Raw genomic sequence first — 10,330 nt, 5'->3', positions numbered from 1 at the left:
CTTGGATCCTCTTAAGCCTTGGGGTCCCCTAAGGTCCATGGACCAGTGATTAAGAACCCCTGCAATACTGTCTCCACCTGCAAAAATTTTGGGGATACATGCTGCCTTGTTTCCAATCAGTGCATGTCCCGTAGCTTCCTGCTGAAATCCTGTAACTTTTTATACCTTATGTATTAATTAATTAATTAAAGTATTTCTAAGCTGAGAGCCAGTGTGGCGTAGTGGTTAAGGTGTTGGACTACGACCTGGGAGACAAGGGTTCGAATCGCCACATAGCCATGAAGCTCACTGGGTGACCTTGGGCCAGTCATTGCCTCTCAGCCTCATGAAAGCCCTATTCGTAGGGTCGCCATAAGTCAGAATTGACTTGAAGGCAGTACATTTACATTTACATTATTTCTAAGCCACACTTTTCATAAAGACACATCAAGGCAGCTTGCAACATACAAAGACATTATAAAATTAAAAACTGATTAAAACATCATTAAAAACAATAATAAAAGCATGTCCTTTTATACTGCATTGGTTGGAAGGAAAAAAATCAGGTTAAAAAGCCTTTGTAAAAAATTTGGTTTTCAAGAGACGCCTGAAAGAAAGAAGGGGGGGGGGTTCCTGCCGAACCTCTATTGGTAGGGAGTTCCACAGGGCAGGGTCTGCCACACTAAAGCTCTGTCTCTGGTGGAGGCCAACTAAACCTTAGGGTCCATGTGGGGGACCACCCAAAGTACCCCATCAGAAGATCTCAGTGACTGAGATGGAACACAGAGAGTCAGGCACTCCTTAAGGTATTTTGGGCCACTTTCTGTCCCACTGTCATTGTGCTGTAGCGCAAGAGTGCCCCTCCAGATGGTGGTAATGTGGTAACATTGGGGAAGCATAATGGAACAACTAATAAAGCAGAATTATGTATGCAGGGACTAGTATAAATCACCACTAATGCACTATTATTGCATCAATTACATGTTGCAGAATACACACCAAAAGAACATCAGCCTGGAGGGGTCCACCATATAATTGCCTGGAGGGATTCTTCCTTTTTACAGATTCAGAAAAATCTGGCTTTCCCTGCTGCTAGCTCTGTGCATTTTTCCTTTAGGTTGATATGCCCTTCCTCACCTTCTTTCCAGCTCACCTCTGAATTATTTAAAAAAAGCATTCTGCAAAAGATCAAGCCACCTGCAGAGTTCCATGCATGATTTTTTAGTATTATTTAAAAAATGTTTTCCCAGGAGTGACATCATTTGAATTCAGAGGCAAGTCTTCAATATGCAGTTCAGGGATGGGGAACCTGTGGCCCTCCAGTTGTTGTTGGGGTACAGCTCCCATCATCATTGACAATTGGCAATGCTGTCTAGGGCTGATGGGAGTTGCAGTCCACCAACACCTGGAGGGTTGCAGGTTGTCCTGGCTCCCAACCAAGAAGCAGACTGAGGACTCGGGAAACTGGATTTTTCTGCATGAAGTTTTATTCAAGAATTCAGTACAGGTACACAGCACCACACTCTAAGGCATAAGTCAGGATTACAAGAACACACTGGACTTATCTCTAAGCCCTGTGGAGGTGGCAAGACTCAATGTCACAACAGTGAAACACAAACATTGCAGGACTTATATGCCAATGAGAAATGAAGTCTGCACACTATGATTTAATTCAAGCACCTTCTTGGCTCTGCTACAAGGCCAGAGATTATTCTAGGAGGAGAAAGAAAATTGCCTAATTAACAGCATCTCTTCTCCAGCCAGACATCTTGGCCACAGTGTAATCACTTACTCTGATAAGCTCACTTTTGTTTTCAACTCTATGAAAAAGCTCCCTGTCAGTAGTAGGCTTTCCTTGACCGAAACATTAATGGCCCAAGGCTTCTGGAAGCAAGACCTAGACCTACCCCAGCCACAGACCTGAATTTACAAGATCTGAACAGGGTGGTTCATGACAGATGCTCTTGGAGGTCACTGATTCATAGGGTCACCATAAGTAGTAGTTGACTTGGAGGCACATAACAACAACAACCCCAGCCCCTTTCCAAATGTCTGTAACCCACTCGTTTCCTCAACCCTTCCAAAGGATCTCCATGGGGCCCATGACACAGGGTCCCCATTCCTGAACTAGTTCTCTCTACAGGTGGTAATAATTTTGTAACTGAGCTGCAGCACTTCCTGTGGTAGATGGGTGCTTTGATGGTAGAACGTTCCTTCATACTGTTATGTGCACCCCAATCTCTAAGTGGAAAGAGACTCGGAGTGCCAGCACATGCTTCACGTTTGGTTTCCTCGGTATTGAGGTCACTGGTGACTATGGTATCTTTGTGATATATGGTTTTGTTTACATATACATATAGGCTGAGCTGAAGGTGGGAGGGCTCACAGCACTAGCTCTCCAACAGATCTTGCTCCCCCATCCGGTTTCAGGGTGGGGAGCCATAGCTTTGGTTTCAGCACAGACAGCATAAGAACATAAGAGCCTGCTGGATCAAACCAGTGGCACATTTAGCCCAGCATCCTCTTCTCACAATAGCCAACCAGATGGGAAGCCCACAAGCAGGATCTGAGTGCAAGAGCACTCTCTCCTCCTGCTGTTTCCAACAACTGGTATTCAGAAGCAAAAGCATCCTGCCCCAGACAGTAGAGGTAGAACATCGCCATCAGGGTTAGTAGACATTGATAGTCAAGACTTTGTATCTTCCCAGTTTCAGAGGAGAATAGACCAGACTAGCCTCTGACCTATTGTTCTCCTACAAACAGGATGGCATCGCCTTCAAACAGGTAAGGGGAGGGAGGCCTCTTTCTGTGGCAACACACTTGTACTTGGCCAACTCTTCAGATATGTAACAAGATGCTTAACCGATTTGATAAGAGCCATTAATGTAACAAAGACACTAGTTTGACCACTTCAGAAGTTCTGCTTGGTACTGGTATAATCATGACTAGAAATAAATAAATGAATGTGATCTGATCTATGGCAGAATCCCATCTTTCAGATATCAAACCACACACCCAGATGGGTTCGACAGAATACATCCAAACAACTCCCCCCCCCACATAACAATGCAGAACAATTATGGAAATTAGCATGTTAAAGAGAACTTCCTGTTTCAACAAGACTTTTAAGTGATGTACATCATTTTATATATGATTTTTTTATATGTTAAATTGTTTTAGTTGTTTTTTATTGTTGTTATTTTTGTTAAACAAGACATTGAATAAATGGAAAGAAATAAAAAATATTATCCCAAGGCCGTTCAAGATATTTGGGCACCTGTGGCAGAAAATCTCACAAGGGCCTTCCACCGTCATCCCCGACAGTAAAAACTCAATAGAACAAAGGGCTGGTTTCAACTAAGTCCTACTCAGAGAGGACCCATTGAAAGTAATGAACCTAACTTAGCCACGTTCTTTAACTTCAGTGGGTCTGCTTTGAGTAGGACTAGCATTGAATACCACCCCAAAACACATTAAAGAGCTAACCATTTGTTGCCCTTTCATGATGCCCAAAATCAGCTGCCTGAAGCCATTGCTCCACTCTACCTATTGATAGGGCCAACTCTGGGAGTCTTTCCCCAGTATATATTGTCTCTCCCCCCCCCCCGCTCCCTCTATTAGCTCCAAAAGGGACTGAGAACCCATGTACAGATGCTGCCTCCCACACAAACACACCTGAGTTAGGCACAGCTTGGGTTAGGATTTACATCAGAAAGTTTAGGATTTACATGAGAAAGAAATCATGGGTTTGTGTGTGTGAAGCATCCTTTCGCATTTAGAAAGTCTCTGGTTCTATTGAGGGCTAAGAAGGATCTGGGAAGAGGTAATGGGAGCTCCATGTCAAATGCAAAGATGTGTCCTTTTGATCTAGGAAAACTGTTTAATGGGCTTCTGATTTCCACTCAGTACTAATGTCAAAGTAGCTTAAGCTTACTGTTGTTCTCCTAAGCACAGTGGGTTGAAAGAGATTTCAGCGTAATGGTAACAATGGCTATAATATCGGCAGTCCGAGGAAACTGCCTCCCTTTCAGCTTCATTCATAAAAATGGTGCCATCCTGTCTTTAAGGATGTGATCATACTGGTCGTCATTCATTAAATTGCAGCAATAGCTGTATTATGACATACTCAGCAGCATTCAAGTATCTGAAGGGCTGACACATGGAAGATGGAGCAGGCTTGCTCTCTGTTGCCTCCAGGACTAGGACAGATGGGTAGAAAAGGCAGGGAAGCTGATTTTGGCTAAATATCAGGAATCACTTCCTATTGGTTGGCTCTGTTCACCAGTGGAACAGACTTCCCTTAGACAGCCATCTGCGAAGGATGCCGTAATTGCAAGCTCCTGCATCTAGCAGGGGGTTGGCCTGGGTGACCTCCAGGGTCTATTCCAGGATTGGAGAATATGTGAGAATGGGCCTTCTCAGGCTCCCCATTTGTGGAATGCTCTTGTACCAATCTCTTGGGTTCTATGGGGCTACTTTATCAGTGGATAATGCAAACACATTTGTAAAAATGTGGAGGTGTAAATCAGGTAGCAAAAATAGCAACAATGCAACATACCCCAATGGAATATAATATATATCTTCAGAATAATAGTTCCCAAAGTTCCATTCATCCAACAAGACACTAGTGCAAGGCTTGCTTGCAGAAAAGTCCAAGATAGGACTATCAGGGGTTCCCATAGACAAAAACCTTGAAGCCCTAAATAAAATACAAGATACAGATACAAACACATTAAGCCACTAAAAGGAATTTACTCTTCCATTCCCTTCTACACACATAGGGTTACCATATTCCAGTTCCACAAATGCAGGCAGGCTAATTTGCATATTATGCAAATATTTGCATATTAATATTTGGATTGTCCAGTTGTTTTGTTTTTGTGCCTAGGAATTACCAACAAAAACTGGGGAAAGATGTGAGAAATCTTTTTTTTTTAATTTACATTTTCAGCCTTAAATGCCTAGACTCTAGTTTCCAACACTATGGAATATTTATTGATTGATTAAGAGGATTTATATCCTGCCCTTCTGCTGTTAAAAACAGAGCTCAGCACAGCTTACAAATATAATAAAAACAATAAAAATACATAATCAATATAAAAACACAATAAAAACACAAAATAGCAACAAACATAAAGTAAGCCAGGGCACCAGTCTGGTTAACCATTACATATACAATATATTTCAGAGATGTGGTGGGTGGAGAAAAACAAAAAGCCAAAATGTTAGGAAAAGGAGTCTTTCACACCACATGCTCAGTTCTAAATACTGTTGCAGCAAGTTTTACAAGTTCCTCCAGTATTCCACTGATGCAGGCACTCAGACATTCAAAGTATCTGTATGTTTCTTAGGTTTTATAAAAGCAGAGCTTTGCTTAACTCAAAATTTCTTCTCCCTTTGATCAACCACATCTACACAGGTTCCACCTCCATACTCAAAATGAAACTGGGCCTGGAAGTGTGCAACAACCCCACACATATTTGCTAATTAGATTACCAATGCCAAGATGTCTGTCTTATCGACTACTCTCCTGCTCCCCCCCCCACTGGGCATCATGAAAGACCCAGTCCTGGATGTGAAAGTTGGACAGTGAAAAAAGCGGATACGAGAAAAATCAACTCATTTGAAATGTGGTGTTGGAGGAGAGCTTTGCGCATACCATGGACTGCGAAAAAGACCAATAATTGGGTGTTAGAACAAATTAAACCAGAACTATCACTAGAAGCTAAAATGATGAAACTGAGGTTATCATACTTTGGACACTTAATGAGAAGACATGATTCACTAGACAAAACAATAATGCTGGGAAAAACAGAAGGGAGTAGAAAAAGAGGAAGACCAAACAAGAGATGGATTGATTCCATAAAGGAAGCCACAGACCTGAACTTACAAGATCTGAACAGGGTGGTTCATGACAGATGCTCTTGGAGGTCGCTGATTCATAGGATCGCCATAAGTCGTAATCGACTTGAAGGCACATAACAACAACAACCTCTTCAAAGTACTGATAAGCCTCTTGTTTTAATTAAAATAATAATTATAAATTCTTGCTCTTATCACTAATGGTAGTTAATTATCTTGCATATGCCCATAGTAAATTTTCAGATACTTTCAGACCCTCAGCAATTTCCAAGTGGTCTATGTAGAAAAAAAGTTTGGGAACCCCTGGAATAAGACATCTGCTTATGTCCCTATGCTGCTGTCACCCCTCATTTAGGTGCCTGGATGCATGCATGTGGACATACCTCCTTACAGTTATGGAAAGTGATTCTTAATAATAAGTCTCCAGACACAAAGTTACATAGGTATTTGTCAGTTGTTTAGTAGAAAATTCAGAAGTGCAGAGTCCCTTCATGATAGTTGCAGCCACGTACACCCTTTTTTGCTCCTGGATTAAGAATGAGATCTTTGTTAATGCATTCTCTAACAATAACAAACATCTCTAGGAGCCAATCAGCATGTAAGTGGAGAGCATTAGCAACTGAGAAGAGTCTTCTCAGTGGCTGACTCACCTCCTTTCACTCTGATTGGCTCCAATCAGCAGGAAAGGCAAGGAAGCATATTAGAAGACTCTTCTCAGTGACTAACAAACTCCCTTTTCATGCTGACTGTAGGATGCTTGGAGACATAGGGACCCTGCTCCCAAAAAAGCAGAGGGACTAAGACCCCCTGGGTGACTTCCCTCCTGGTGCTTATAGACATGACCATAAAATATTTTGTGACGTGCAAGTTCGATATGACATTGTTTGTTAAGTGTGCTTAGGATTACACGGATGGCATTCCCAAATATGTACTTTCACACAGACTTTGGTTTTGCATAACACAATGTTCGTCCAAGCCTCCACACTTGGGGGGGCACTACTTGCACACCCCTTCCATAAGCACATCAAAGTTGGATACACACCTGAACCAAGACCCAGACAACAGGGCACTCAAAGCAAAAAGGTAATTACAGTGGCTGAGTAGATCTTGTACAGTGGTTATACTTGACTGGGCAGCCACTGTCCTTCATATTTTACAAAATACTTTTTCCTATACAAAGATTAAATTTCTGTGTATGAAAAAGTAATATATGAAGTGGTCTCAATAGTGAGAAAAGTAAACAAGTGAATGGTGATCCAAATGTTTTTCATTATGAAGCTAGCTGCCAGATGATGTATCACCTTCGCTACGCATGCAGCGTAGACTGAAAAACAGCACCCAAGCCACCATTCAATACGTGCACGTGTTCTTTCCAACATGAATCTACAGGTCTCAAAAAGTAACGTGTGACAAAGTCCTCAAACACCTTATAACATGCCTCAGACACAGTCTCTTGTTCTACCAGCATGCCTTCACACCATCACTTTGTCAAAACATAAGGATAGGTAAATTGCTTTTAGGGAGGTTCACAATTATGATTTCCTATTTATTTAATCTAAAAATATTTAAAATACATAAAAACAGCCAGGGGAAGATATTGGAGACATATAAAATAAATACAAATTAAAAAAGGGGGGGAGGTGAAGAGACCTTAAATGTGCTACTCACCATCTCTCAGCCTATCCCCCCCTCAGGATGAAAACAATGGAGAACCATGACCACCTCCAGGAAGAAGGGCACACTTAAAATGTAGAGGAAAAAATCATCTACAACCATAGCGTGAAATCAAATACTTATTGGGATACAGTATGAAGAAATATTTATATAAACATGACTATCACATATGTTTATGAATTACACAATCTGTAAATATATTTATAGTGCAATCCGATGTTTGTTTACTCAGAAGCAAGTCCCAATGTATTCAATGGGGCTTACTCAAACTGGGAAAGAACTACAGCCTCAAGTGATAAGGAACTTGTTCTTTCAACTTGTTCTTTTAAGTTGAGACCTTATCCCAGACTGAGTCTGTGTTGGAATTGCTTTTTAATATGTTTTTAAGCCTTTTCTTTTTTAAAAAAAGATTTTTTTAAAGCTTTAAAAAATATTTTCAAAGATGTTTTAATATATTTTAAAGTCTGTTTTTATGATGTTTTAAAGTGCTTTTAGTGCTTTTATTTGCCACCCTGAGCTCCTACTGGGAGGAAGGGCGGGATATAAATCAAATAATAAATAAATAAACTTCATTCACCCAACCCAAAATTCAGAATCATGCCTCTTTATGCTGTTTTCCAACTGTTTATTCTTGCTTTATGGTTATTGGATTTTAAAGGGATTTATTTCTTATTGTGAGTTGCCTTATTTTCCCAACCCTACCTCACAGGGTTGTTGGAAAGACTCCATACACACACACACACACTGCAGATGTATAAATACATACAGCCCATATAATAGTTTATTGTCAAACCAGTTGGTCATTGCAGAAAAATCAGTATTAGTTTTTAAAAAATCAGTATTAGTTTCCTACAGAATAAAAACTGTAATACCTGCCTACTTGCTTTAAAATAGGACTGGAGGGGGGACAGAAATAGTTAGAACACAAACACAATTCTTTTTTACATTCACTCAAAAGTCCCATTAATTTACAGCACATTCATAACCATGTCTACTCAAAAGTAAGTCCTATTGAATTCAATGGGATTTACTCTGGGCATATGGGATTAGCATGCTTTTACCCCCACAAAAGCAAGTATTGGGAAGGTTTTCAAAACACTGCCCAGGATATGACTCCTGCACACAAGAGGGGGGAAAAAACTGAAATGTATATACTTACCCAATTTATGAGATTTTCAGATAAACGGGGGGGGGAACCACCGTTTTCTGGCATTGCAATGAGGTTTTCTAGACACTGCCCAGGTCAACCAAATTGGCTTCACACTGATTGGCTGCAATCCTGAACGGGCGGGGTTAGACTGCGCTACGAAGCGCTATAAAGTACAGATTTGTTTTTAAAAAAGATTTAACAGTCGGGGGGGTGGCTGACATTTTTGTGTATATCTCGAGAACCGGACCACCTAGAAACTTAAGTTTTTAAAAAAATTAAAGCTGAGAATCCGGGCCACCTAAGCAGCTAAACGGGCACCAGGTGGCATGCAAAGAATCCTGGTAAAACTCAGCTAACCGGGCAATATGGCAACCCTATACACACATAAATTAAAATCCCATGACCTAATTCATAGAAACATAGAATAGTAGTTGGAAGGGTCCTATAAGGTCATCGAGTCCAACCCCCTGCTCAGTGCAGGAATCCAACTTAATTCAAGGTGACAAGGGCCTACTTCTGGCTCCATTACATTAACAGCTCCTTTTCTGTCTCTCTCTCTCTCTCTCTCTCTTTCTGATTGAAAACTCACAAGTACAGCCTGTTCCTTAAAGTTTCCCCACCCACTAGGCCATATCAATAAACCATAAGGTTGCAGTCTCCCCAGGGAAGCATTCCTGGATCACTGTCTGCTTTAAGGTGCCAGGTTAAAAAAACATTTTTATTCATCCAGGCCTTTAGTGTTAATTTCATCTTTGTTTTTAGTCAGGTGGGAAGGGGTTGAGTTTTGCATTTTATGTAACTGGTATTTTGTTTTTATTCTTGTTTTTGCATCTGTTTTTAAGGTTGTCACTTTGAGTTTCAGTGTGGGGGGAAACCCCTAATAAATGTAAGAAATAATAAAATAATAACAGTGTGGCCCTCTTGCTGTTGCTGGATTACAACTTCCATCATCCCTGACCATTGGCCATGCTGGCCGGGGCTGATGAGAGTTGGAGTCCAATAACAGAGTCCTGGTCCCTACTATATGCAATGTCAAGCCATTGGCCCAGCCAACATTTGCACATCTGCACCAGCTGGAAGCGGCTCTCCAGGGTTTCAGACTGGACTATTTCCCAGCTGAATCCAGAGATGATGAGAATTGAATGTGGGACCTTTGGCACGCAAAGCGTGTGCCCTACCACCGAACAGAAGTGTAGTGGCAAATTCAGAAGTGCAAGGTCCCTTCATGATAGTTATACCACACACCCTCAGAGCCATGTCCCTAGGATTTACACTCTCTTCTTCAATTACAGAATTATAGAACCAGAATAAAATTGCTATGTGTGTAGGCTTCCCCCCACCCAATCTCTCTGGGGCGAAATATTGCCAGAAACCTTTTGATTTTAAGGATTCTGAAATGAAGCCAAATGTGGGGCTAGGATTTGGGAGACCAAGGTACTTTGCCGAGAAGCTCACTTCTTATTTACCCTAGAAGCCCATCAGCAGGAAAGGGGAGGCATGTGTTAGCTACTGAGAAGAGTCTTCTCAGTGAATGGCTCATCTGCTTTCACTCTGATTGGCTCCAATCTGCATGAAAGAACAAGGAAGCATGTTGTTAGCCAAGTGAGAAGATTCTTCTCAGTGGCTAACATGCTCCCTTTTCAAGCTGATTGGCTTGTACATAGG

This window comes from Rhineura floridana, chromosome 14 (genome assembly GCF_030035675.1).
Source record: "Rhineura floridana isolate rRhiFlo1 chromosome 14, rRhiFlo1.hap2, whole genome shotgun sequence".
In the NCBI taxonomy this organism is placed as follows: Eukaryota; Metazoa; Chordata; class Lepidosauria; order Squamata; family Rhineuridae; genus Rhineura; species Rhineura floridana.
This window is presented reverse-complemented; position numbering follows the sequence as displayed.